At 46.4% G+C, this 12,347-nt stretch overlaps 1 long non-coding RNA gene across 1 annotated transcript; it reads right to left on the reverse strand.

The window, feature by feature from the left end:
• Positions 1 to 9,858: 9,858 nt before the first annotated feature.
• LOC143441562 (uncharacterized) lies at positions 9,859 to 11,913 on the reverse strand. Its single transcript, XR_013109122.1, has 3 exons — positions 11,707 to 11,913; positions 11,154 to 11,556; positions 9,859 to 11,055 (listed from the first exon to the last, which is right to left on the reverse strand). It is a non-coding gene; the product is annotated as an uncharacterized LOC143441562 (long non-coding RNA).
• Positions 11,914 to 12,347: the final 434 nt, after the last annotated feature.

Below are 12,347 nucleotides of genomic sequence, written 5' to 3' on the forward strand. Positions count from 1 at the left end.
ATGTCTTGAAATCATGACATAATTATGTCATTTCCACTTTCCTTTTTCTCCTTTCAAATCTTCCCATGTGTCCCCTTCCACTTGTCTCTTTTAGATTCATGGTCTTTTTAAATTTAATTTCATATGTATTATATGATTTTATATCTATGTATTCCTAAATACAATCTTGTTAGTTGCTGTAATGTTCTATTGATGTATGTTTTCAGGGTTGAGTATTCGGCATTAGATAGCCAGCTTCTGTGCTCTTCCCTGGAGGAGACTATTTTTTCTCTGTCTCTCTGTCTCTGTCTCTCTCTCTCTCCCCGCCCCTCTCTCTCTCTCTCTTTCTTTCAGTGTTTCTTAGTTGCCTGGAGTCTTACTGACATGGCTGCCCACACATGGCCTGAACAAGGACACCACCGATAGACTGCTAACATGGATAGGAGAATATATTTTTTAAAGTAAACAGAAAAATAAAACAGAATGAAATGAGCTACTCAGTGAGGCAGCTAGACAGACAGGAGAGCCATGGGGAGGGAGAAGCCATTGCTACGGACTCCACTGAGAGACAGGAGACACCATGGGAAGGAGAGGGGTCTCACTACAAACTCTGCCACGAACCAAAACTTCCAACCCAACCACCACTTGAGGCCATTCTCCCTTCCAACAATCTTCTAGACATGTGATCTGAAACCCCATTTGTCCTAAAAGGACTCCTCCTGATCCCCACTGGATGTTCTAGTAGTTCCTGGTTTTTCTTTATTAGATTGTAATCCCATCTGAAGAATCTCTGTAGTCTTTTATTATCTCGGGCATTATAAAGAGGAAGAGAGACATACTGTCAGGTAGGGGATCCCTTTGAAACCTGCTGGACAACAAAATCCCAGAAAGTCACTGTCAGGATGTGCAAGTGTACATCCTCTTTGAGAAGTCCACATCAGTGTTCTCAGGGGTTTCTTAGGTCCTTCCCAAGGGCCTTTCTTTCTCTTAATCTTTGGGCTTAAAAATCTATGGTAAATGTCTTCCTAGACAAAAAACGTCTGTTCTTCTGTAGGCTGCCTCTTCCTAAGTGCTTGTCTCATTTGCCTTTTTGTTTCATGAGGTCACATTGGTCAACTGTTAACTGTATTTTCTGAGCGGTCAGAGTTCTCACTGTATGCTGTGTGTGTGTGTGTGTGTGTGTGTGTGTGTGTGTGTGTGTGTGTTGTATGTGTCCTGAGTTGTGTGTGTGTATGGTGTGTGCTGTCCTGTGTTGTGTGTGCTGTGTATATGTGATGTGTATCCTGTGTACTGTGTGTATGTGTTGTGTGTGTGTGCTGTGTGTATGTGGTGTCCTGTGTACTGTGTGGTGTGTGGTGTGTCTGTGTGTGCTGTGTGTGTGTGTTCTCTGTGTAGTGTGTGTGTACTGTCCTGTGTGCTGTGTGTGCTGTGCTGTGGTGTGGTGTGTGTGCTGTGTGTTGTGTGTCTGTGCTGTGTGTGTCTGTGCTGTGTATGTGTGTGCTGTGTATGTGCTGTCCTGTGTGCTGTGTATGTGCTGTCCTGTGTGCTGTGTGTGTGTGTTCTGTGTGTGATATATGTGTGTGCTCTCTGTGTGTATGCTGTGTGCTGTGTGTGCATGCTCTGTGTGTGCTGTGTGCTGCATGTGCTCTGTGTGTGTGTGATCTGTGTGTGATCTGTGTGTGTGTGTGTGTGCTGTTTGCTGGATGTGCTGTGTGCTGTAATGAACACTACCCTCTCTTCTGGGAGTGTCTTAGTTTCAGGTCCTGTGTTGAAGTCACTGATCTATTTAGAGTTGTATTTTCCATGGAGTAAGATATAAGGCTCATTCTTCTACATGTGAATATTCCATTTTCCCAGAAGCATTTGTTGAAGATCCTTTCTTTCCCAGATTGTGTATTTTTGGAGACTTTGTCAAAAACTCTGGTGGCTGTCCTTGCATAGATGTGAATCCAGGTCTTCTATCCTGTCCTGTTTATCTGTGTATCTGAATGTATCATCACCACTGAATTAGTATTAGTGTAGGCCTATAACACTTGTGTTTATATCCATAGGAAAAATACTACTGTCTGCCTGACAGAAAAGCCCCTCTGTCCAGTGGACAGTGGTGAACGTAGACATGACTGAGAGTAAGTGGAGGATGAGCGCCCAGCTCTGTATTAGATATTTATAGCATAGTCTCTAAGGCTCAGGGAACATGACAAAAGAGGTTGAAGAAAGAATGCCAGAGATGTGGAGAGAGACAAAGCCCTTGGAAGTGGGAACTCACATCAGCCTTAACACCTGTGCTGAGTCTGCTTCAGCTTGGTCTCTCTCTCAACAGCCAGGATGGCTAAAGAGTTGGGGGTGGGGGGGGGGAGGAAGGGAAGGGAGAAGCTGAGGAGAGGGGGAACTTTCCTTTAGTGCAGGAGAGGACAAATCACTGCCCTCAGCTCTGTAAACAAAATATCAAAAAAAAAAAAAAAAAAAAAGGCAGTTTCTCGAAAGTGTCTTCCCAAGATAAGAGATAAGAGGAAGGTGTTCACGAGCTTCGCAGAGCTCAGTACACTTGACTATCCCAGGAGTAAATTGTTAACTCTCACTCTCTCTCTAACTCACTCTCTCTACACACTCTTACAATTTCCAGGCATGGATTTTCATCATAACTTTAATTTCTAGTATAATTTTATCATAATAGAGGTGGTGATATGATTTTGCTAGGTGTGTATACATCTTTGCATCTTTCATTCAAATTTGACTTGTCAGAGATGTCTGCTTCCGTGTGTGTGTGTGTGTGTGTGTGTGTGTGTGTGTGTGTGTGCTGTTTCTTTGTGTATCAGAGCCCTGACTGTCCTGGAACTAACTCTGTAGACAAGGCCAGCCTCGAACTCACAGATATTCACCTACCTCCTCTGGGACTAAAGGCGTGTGCCACCACACCCAGCTGTCTCCCTTATTCTTTATGGAGACTATTTGATGTATCTTTCCATATGGCTTCATGTTTCCTGAAATATGTGCCGATTTTTCTAGATAAATGGTTTGATCCAAACCCAGCAGTCTTGAAGATCTACAGATGACAAGCAGGCACCAGGGGCTCTTCTGTTCCTGGTCTACTTTTTCCGTCAGAGGTACTTCAGTTTGCTTTTTGTTACTGACTTCCACTTCAGTGGTCTGAATTAGCTCCGCATGATACCACAGCCACGTCTCCAGCAGTGTTCGCCTCCCTGGCACACAATAAATGCAGCCTTCCTCAGACTTCAAAAAGCCTGTGGCCCCAGGTGTTGTTTTCAGCCATGCATACTTGGACTGACCAGTTCTGGTGTGGCCATTTTTTAGACACGAGACCAACCACTCACCCACTGTACTGGCTGTTTTTGTGTTTCAACTTGACACAAGGTAGGTTATCACAGAGAAAGGAGCCCCCTTAAGGAAATGCCTCCATGAGATCCACCTGTAAGGCATTTTCTCAATTAGTGATCAAGGGTGGGAGACCCCATTGTAGGTGGTGCCCTCCCTGGGCTGGCAGTCCTGGGTTCTATAAGAAAGCAAGCTGAGCAAGCCAGGGGAAGCAAGCCAGTAAGTAACATCCCTCCATAGCCTCTGCATGAGCTCCTGGTTCCTGATTTGCTTGAGTTCCAGTCCTGACTTCCATTGGTGATGAACAGCGATTTGCAAATGTAAGCTGAATAAACCCTTTCCTCTCCAACTTGCTTCTTGGTCATGATGTTTGTGCAGGAACGGAAGCCCCGACTGAGACACCCACCAACAGGGTGTCATAGAAGAAAACGGTCACGTTTAGCACAGCGGCAGAAGGCTTTACATAAATGTCCACACCACTCACAAAAAACACAGTTTCGATTCAGTTGTGCCACATGCACTGAAGCTTGAGTCCTACCCCCCTTTCCATGTTGAGTCCCATGCTTATCCTAAGTGAAGGCAGAGTTTGTCATGGGAAGCAGGCACTGCCATCACATTGCTATCTAGCTCAGGAAGCCCTGGATCCAGGCTGAAGTCAAGCATAGCCATGGGTCTTTGGCTCCTCAAAGAAAGGGGTTCTGGATGAGGGACTCGGCCCCGGTTATCCGTTTTGCAGAAATGCTGTCTCATCTGGAGCACACAAGTGCTGTCTGCCACGAGAACTGAAAGTTAAGGACTTCGGCAGACACATTTTGCTGCTTGATTCTGATATGGCAGCGTAACTATTAGTTGCCTGGTTATAGATCCTGAGTGGTCCAGTCATCTCTCCCAAGTAAATGCTGTAAAATGATCCCTTAAGGGTTCAACCTGAAGCGTTTTCTTAAGCATTTCATGACTTTTCGTTTATGCCTGTAAGTCCCTGCTTCCTCCTGTGAAGGTCCATGCATAACTGACAAACAGCAGTGGCTTAGCCTCGTCTGTGGGGCTCGCCCTGCACAGCCAGCCTCCCAGGAGCCCTCAGAACTGCTGTCCAGAAAATTACTGAGTTTGAATCTTGAAGAAGACAATGGTTCAAGTGGACTGAGCACATGAGAAAACTAGCTGTCCCTGACCAGACCACACAAACGTGAAAGGAAGTGTTCTGCACCACAGCGAGGAGTCAGCAACATAGATGCTAACGAAGGAAATGGGGCGGGGGGGGGGGTGAGCAACAAGGGTGGATTTAGGAATGGCATTTAACTGTAAAGTTTCCTGTGGGAAAAACTAAGCAAGTATTTAAAACAGTAGGAAGAAACCGCCATGGGGAACGCTAGCCCTTCTTTAATGCAGTGTGATCTTGGCATAAGTACAAGAAGGGTCTGTGCTTATAACCATTTCCCAAATCCTAAATGCCTCAAACCATCTACTCAGGCAGAGGCATATCCAAGCTGTCAACTGGGAGATGGATAAAGTGGATCTGGTGACAAATAATTTCAAAACCCGAGAAACAGTTTAGGGTCATTTGTATGCAAATTTAAAATGAGTCTGTCTGGAAAGGGAAGGAGGTGCAAACGGAGAATGTAAAGATTTATTGACTGATTGGCATCTGCTGCCTACAGCGCGGAAAAGGGCACCGGCTCCACAGGAAACCACCAGGGACCACACACATTGGGACACTCTGAAGGCTGTGTGGTGGGACGGCAGAGCTCAGAGCTAGAAGACCCTTGAGTGGGAAAGGGACAGGAAATTCTGAACTCACCATTGTTGATTTTGGGACTCTCCAAGGCCTGGGAAATCCTTGCCCCCATTCTCCCCACTAGAGACTTGTTGGCTCCCAGACAAACATGACAGAAACTAGAAGAAGCCAGTCTACCCCGAGGGAGAGGCTCCAGGGACCACACTTACCAGCTGCTGGTGGTGCTGTTGGAAGGTGATCCTCAACCCTGGTGCGAAGCTTCTCTGGGTCTTCCTCACTCACCTCCAGCCAGCCAGCATTTACTGGGGCTGCTGTGATGGAAAGGAGATTGGACCCATGTGCCTTCCTCATTATGCAGATGTTTTCATCTGTGCTCCATGTTCATAGTCTCTGCGCGGTGCTTCCTAGAAGCAGCTTTGTGAATAATTCAATCTAATTGGCCAACCCAGTTCAGGTTTTAAGAAGACAACTTGGCTAAATCAGAGACACACCAAAAGTTGAAGGTAGGGTTGGCTCAGAGGGGAAAGGCTGCACAGCCTGACGACCTAAGTTCCAGCCCCACTTGGTTCAAGGAGAGAACTGACCCCAAAAGTTGTCCTCTGACCACTGCATGTGCACACTCAGGCACACACACACACACACACACACACACACGTACACTCATATGTCAAACCAAATCATTTTTTCAAAGTTCAAGGTAAGAGGAGTAAGCAGCCTCTCTGGTAGGAGCAGCAGCTTTACACCCTAGCACAGTTATAATTTTAGGCAACAGCTTTTTCCTCATTCCATCCCGACCTGAGGATCCAACAGCCAACCACTTCCCCACTATAACGGAGGTGTATAATCTGATTGTGCTCAGGGAGCTGACAGCAGGAGCCCACGGATGTGCCAGATTCCACACCTCCATGGATGCTTCAGGCACACCGGGGATGGTCATCAAAGGAGTACCCTCAACTCAACCTCACACTCTCTAAGGGAGAGTACACACCTCCTTCATTTGAAACTTTCCCATGCAACTTATCCCTTCTTGATATGCTGGATGTTTTACTTTTTATTGTCATGATGGTTGTCACTTTCATTTTGTGAGTCAGGGTCTTGCTACATAGTTCTGGTTGTACTTGAACTCAAGATCCTCCTGTTTTAGGCTCCCAAATACTGACTACAGGAGCATGTCACCACACTCGGCTTTACTGTGTGTGTGTACACACACGTGTATCCAGGAGTGCCTGTATGTGTACACATGTGTGTGGAAGCCAAAGATTGATGTTGAATGTCTTCTTCAATTTTTACCTACCTTGATTTTTGAGACAGGGTCTCTCTCTAAACCCAGAGCTAACCAAGTTAGCTGACTGGCTGGCCAGAGAGCTTTCTGATGATTCATGTATCCTCCTTGACCCATCCCCAACACTGGAATTACACACTTATGCCATGGCACTGGGCCTTTTACATGGATGTTGGGAATCTGAGCTCAGGTCTTCATGCTTGCATGGAAAGCAAATTACTGACTGGGCTATCTCTTCTATCTTAATTTATTTCTTTCAAACAAAAAATTTGCCTCTCTGTCTCTTCTGTCTGTCTTCTTCTCTCTGTCTGTCTCTGTCTGTCTCTGTCTCTCCTTCTCCATCTCTCTTCCTCTCCAACTCCCCCATCTTGTGCATGCATTCACACACAAGCAAATGAGAACATTATCTTTGTCTCTTTCAGATGTTTGATACAGAATAAGCGCTTAATAAATATTTGCTGAATTAATAAACACAGGAATGCCCTTTTAGATGTTGTGTTCTCTGCAATGAGAGTCTGACCTTCTCTCAAATCTCACTCTGCAGCTTTGCTCTGTGTAACTGTCAGATGTGTGAGGTTGCCCCATGACTAGAAATGGCTTTGTTCCATGTCCAGATGTTTCCTACACACCACTCAGGGCAAAGCCAGAGACTAAGGCAGCTCACTGATCCCTGGCCTAGGCTGTTTCATTATCTCCAGCCTGCAGTTACTATGGACAAGGAAGAGGCCATCTTCCCATGGTATTTATCCTGATGCCCTATCCGGCACCGACGCTCTTTCTTACCTCCCGTGCTGGATCAAGCCCTCCCTCAGCTTCCTGCTATTTATAGTCCAACCCACTGGCTGCCAGATACTTTGTTTCTTCTTCCAGATTCCGACTCCCCCATATCCCCTCTGCTTTCCGTACAGGAAGGCTGATTTGCATGGACAACTATCAAAGGAATCCTAGTCCCCTTTGCTTCCTTTGGGGTCCAGCCAATGAGAATTCCTGGCAGGAGAACTGAAGAAGGAAGGGAATGGGCAATTCCTGTAAGTCTGCTGTGGCCTGGGGTACCCTCCCTGACAGCTGCTGCCCCTCACCCAGCACCCAGCTTGCCCCAGCCTCTAGATGATGTAACACTCACTACTGGGTCTCCTCATGCAGGCGTGACACAGCTTTCCTGTCACCACCTGAGGTTCCCCGATGTTTCTCACGCCCAGTCTACACCTTTGTAAATTAGCTACTTCTTAAACAAGCCCTTAGTAGATTCTCTTAATTTGCTCGTGCCTTCTGTTCCCATGGGACCCTGACCTAAGCAATGGTTTCAGCTCTCCATTGTGCAGTTACTGTGACCTCCAATAGAGGGCAGAAAAGTGATAGAGAAAGTTCTAGAAACTCCCAAAATCCTCTGTCCAATATAGCATCTCCAATAGCCAAAACACCTGTGATAGATTCTTTTCTGTTGCTACGCCAACATACCCCTGCAGAAGCAGTCTTCAGGGAGAAAGGGTCTATCTTAGCTCAGTTCCAGCCCATGATGGTGTGGAAGGCTTGGGAGCTAGAGCATAAGGCTGGCCTGGTGGTCAGGAAGCAAGGTAAGAGGAGAAAGAGCCAGGCTACAAACCCTCAAAGCCCACCCCTAGTGACAGACATACACCCTTCAGCTAGGCTCCACCTCCCAATGTCTCCATAACCTTTCAGGACAGTGGGAGACCACCAGCCGGGGATCAACTGTCCAAATACATGAGCATGTGAGGATGGTTCACTACACACCAGCATCCATCCCTCTCTGCTGACTGGCTGTCTTTTTTGTTTTTTATTTTAAACCGTTCTATTGTTGTAAAAAGACACCATTGCCAAGGCAACTTATAAGCAAAAGCGTTTAATCAGAGGCTTTCTTGATGTTTCAGAGAGTGAGTCCATGATCACCATGGCGGGGGGTGGGGGTGGGGGGTGGGGGGGGGTATGGTTCTGGTATGCCGAGAGCTCACATCTATCCACAGGCAGCGAGCTGAGAGAGACTGGGCCTGGTGTGGGCTAGAAAACTTAAAGCCTCCCCCACTCCATGAGCACATCTCTTTCAGCAAGGTCGAAGCTAATCCTTCCCAATCAGTTCTGCCAGCTGAGGAGCAAACATTCAAATATACCAGCCTATGGGAGCCATGCTCATTCAAACCCCCTGCACTGGCTATGGATGGAGTGTGAGCAGCTGCCCTCAGCGGCTGTCAGCAGGTTGCCATGTCAACCAGAGGAAGGTTGGTGATAGAACCTGAGTTTATGTTCTCTCAGACCCAGACAATGAGAAAAGTGACTGATACACACCCTTCTTTATTCTCCTCTTCCTTCTCCCCCTCCTTCTCTCCCTCTTCCTCTTCTTCCTCCCCCTCTCCGTCCTCCTGTTCTTCTTTCTCTCCCTCCTCCTCTTCCTCCTCTTCCCCTTCTCCCTCCTCCCCCTCTTTCTTCCCTTGTCTCTTCTCCTCTCCCTTCTTCCGCTCTCCCTCCTCTCCCTCCTCCCCTTCTTCTTCCGTTGTCTCTTCTCCTCTCCCTTCTTCCCCCCTCCCTCCTCTCCCTCCTTCCCCTCCTCCTCCCCCTCCTCCTTCCCCTCTTTCTGCTGCTCTTCCAGCTTTGTTTGCTTGCTTGTTTTTCTTTTCTTTTTTATAAAAAGACCCCATAAGGCACAGTGCCAGGGGAAAGGCAAAGATTTTCCTGTAGGGCCGTACTTTTCAAAGCAGGTTTAATTCAGCCTACAGGCCAGAAGCATAGAATGTATCCACGCATCATGTGACCAGCATCTTGTGACCAGCATCATGTGAACAGCATGCAGCAGTGAACAAGAAAGCCACAGTCTCAGTTCTGTGCAAGTGCTGCCTGAAGACCCAGCTCAGGACGGCTGTCAGGTGTCTTCTTCAGCGTGTTTAACTTAGAGCCACTTGAGAGAGCTCAACTGCAGGTGTGGCCGTGGCAACTCCCTGAACTCAGGACAGAACCTGCTGTCCAGCTGTGATAGACTCAGACTTCCCCGCTCAAGACCTTCTACCCATCCTTTCTGTAGACTCCCATGACAGGAGAGTAAACATTATATCCCAAGTCCTTGGTGCCTCTGTTCGAGAACCTTCTGGCAGTACAAATGGATTTTAAATGTAAGGTACTTTGAATACTAAAAAGCCTTTTTACTGATTTTTCTAAGATGAACATGTATTGTCGTGAAAGACAAAGACTATGTTTACCTAGAAAGGTTCATCATTGCAACACTGATTCCCTTTATTAAAGTCTTATCAGGCATGTTGTAAACAAGACACCTCAAGCTAAAAGTTGTTTAGCAGTGTAGATGACTCCGTGGCTGATTGCTGCTTAAGCCTGGAAACCCGAGTTCCATTCCTGTGAAAGGAGAGAGAGAGCAGGCTCCATGAAGGAAGTTGTCCTCTGACTCCCCCAAGTGTACCTTTGCACGTGGTATGCATCCACCATGTTGTGGATGTGTTATTGTGTAGGGTATCCACAAGAGATCACTCAGACGTGAGTTTGAGTGGATAGAAAGTCTTTATTAGACAGACAGCTGTCAACTATACTGGATGTTAGGTACTTAAGTATAGTCCCAATCCTTGTAAAGGATGGGCTTTTAAACATAAAAACACATCCTGGGTTCACATACCTCAGTTAGCAAGAACAGTTAGCCAGAAGCAGAACTACAGGCGCCAAATGGCAAGGTTAGTACATTTAGGGACTTTCCCAGGACTGTGGACTTTGATGGATTAAGTCTTTGTTTTTGTTTTGGCAGGTGTTGCTATCCAAATGCTGGTTCCAGGGCCTGAATAGTAAGTACTTCCATCATAACCTTAGTTGTGCTAAGGTCTGGGCATCTGTTACATTTCTCACTGGTTGTGCTGGCTGGTTTTGTGTGTCATCTTGACACAAGCTGGAGTTATCACAGAGAAATGAGCCTCCCTTGAGGAAATGCCTCCATGATATCCAGCTGTAAGGCATTTTCTCAATTAGAGATGGGGGGGGGCCCAGACCATTGTGGGTGGTGCCATCCCTGGGCTGGTAGTCTTGGGTTCTATAAGAAAGCAAGCTGAGCAAGCCAGGGGAAGCAAGCCAGTAAGTAACATCCCTCCATGGCCTCTGCATCAGCTCCTGCCTCCAGGTTCTTACCCTGTGGGAGTTCCAGTCCTGACTTCCTTTGGTGATGAACAGCAATGTGGAAGTATAAGCTGAATAAACCCTTTCCTCCCCAACTTGCTTCTTGATCATGATGTTTTGTGTAGGAATAGAAACCCTGACTAAGACACTGGTACTACTAGCATGAATCAAATCATGCAGTCATCTGGTGGGAGACCAGGGGGGTTATATTGTCTCCTTGGCACTACAGTTCAGCAGAATTCATTCTCTGTTTTATGTAGCTTAGTAGGCATTTGAGTAAGCAGGGTCCTATAGTGAGGGCTAGGAGCAAAAGGACTAGTAGCCCAGCCATGGCCGTGAGTAGTTAATGAGGGGGACCGGAAGAACAAGGATTTGTTCCTTTGTTAGATACTTGATGTCTCATTTCTCTTTTTTGAAGGCTAGCTTTTGACCATGGCTAAACTTTCTTTATGCCTGAGTGGTTGGTGTAGAAGCAACAAATTTCTCCCAGAGTCATACAGAAACCTCCTTGTCTCATAAGAAGGAGGTCCAGTCCTCTTTGATTCTCCACCACGAAAGACAGACCCCTGTGGATGGGTTCTAATCAGCATCCCTTAGTCTTCTGAGTCTACAGATAAAATTGAGATAAGAAACACAGTGAACCTTCAGCTGTTTCCCAGATTCATGTCCTGAATGTTCCATGTATTCCTCCATGTTCTGACTCACCTCCCTGAATCACGCCCATGTCTCTGGCTCCCGATGTCCAGAGGCACGAATCTCCTTCATTCTTGAGATGCTCCGTGATCTTCCTCATCCTCAGTCCTCCACACTTGCAGTTCCCCCCGCCTGGAATTCTCCACTGCCATTTCATCCCCTTACTGCTGCTTATCCAGAGGTCTTGCCCCAGGGTCGCTTTGATTTCAGGACGTGCTCTGCTTCTTTCCTTTGATTTTAGGACATCCAGTGCTTCCATTGTTGTGTTCTCATCAGTTCAGGGGCATTAAATGTGTTCCCCGTGTCTTGTCCCTATGTCTAATGTTCTGACAGTGAGGATGCTACTGAATCCAACCCCACATCTGATGACAGTCATAGCAAAAGACATCTAATGTATTGGCAGAACTGGGTAATGCTGGGCAAAAAGAGAACACTAATGTAAGTTTTCATAATGCCCATGCTCATCTTAGAATATATGAGTTGTCTGTAGCCCCTTCAACTATCAGCTGTGTGTGGATGTACAGGCTCAGGCAGGTGTCTGAGTGTATGGTTTTATATTTAATACCTATGAAGTTCTTAGACATCAGAAGGATGCTCTGTTTTAATGGCAGTGACGTCAGCTGAGAGAAAGAGATGCGGTCCTGCACTGTTGCTGGAAGCCTGGGGAGTTTTCCTTAGGGACTTTCACTCAGGTAAAGGTGAGTTCTGGACTATGTCACAGAAAGGTTTTGCAGGATGAGTCAAAGCCCTGAGTGTAGCAGGTGGAGATACAGAATAACACACAGGTTAGGTGGAGTAACCCACACTTCAGACTTCAGCATGGGATAACACACAGGTTAGGTGGAATAACCTACACTTCAGACTTCAACGTGGGCATTCCCAAGATGCCGTACAGGCCTATCTGGAGAAACTCACACTTAGATGTTTTTACTGTGGCAGTAGATCAGGTTTTGTGTCTTTCTTTGCTTTTTCTTTGAGACTGGCTCTGACTCTGTAGTTCAAGCTGACCTGAACTCACTACTTAGGCCAGGCTGGTTACAAACTCAGGGCAATCCTTCTGTCTCAGTCTCCCAAGTGCTGAATTTATTGGAAATATATAAATTGGATTTATATGCTTCCATGTCTGGCCCAATTCTGGGTCTAAGTCACACTGCTTGAAGAATATAATTTATAACAAGTTTTAAAATTAAGCAACATTTTAAAAAT

The sequence above is a fragment of the Arvicanthis niloticus genome, chromosome 3, assembly GCF_011762505.2.
Source record: "Arvicanthis niloticus isolate mArvNil1 chromosome 3, mArvNil1.pat.X, whole genome shotgun sequence".
NCBI classification, from domain to species: domain Eukaryota; kingdom Metazoa; phylum Chordata; class Mammalia; order Rodentia; family Muridae; genus Arvicanthis; species Arvicanthis niloticus.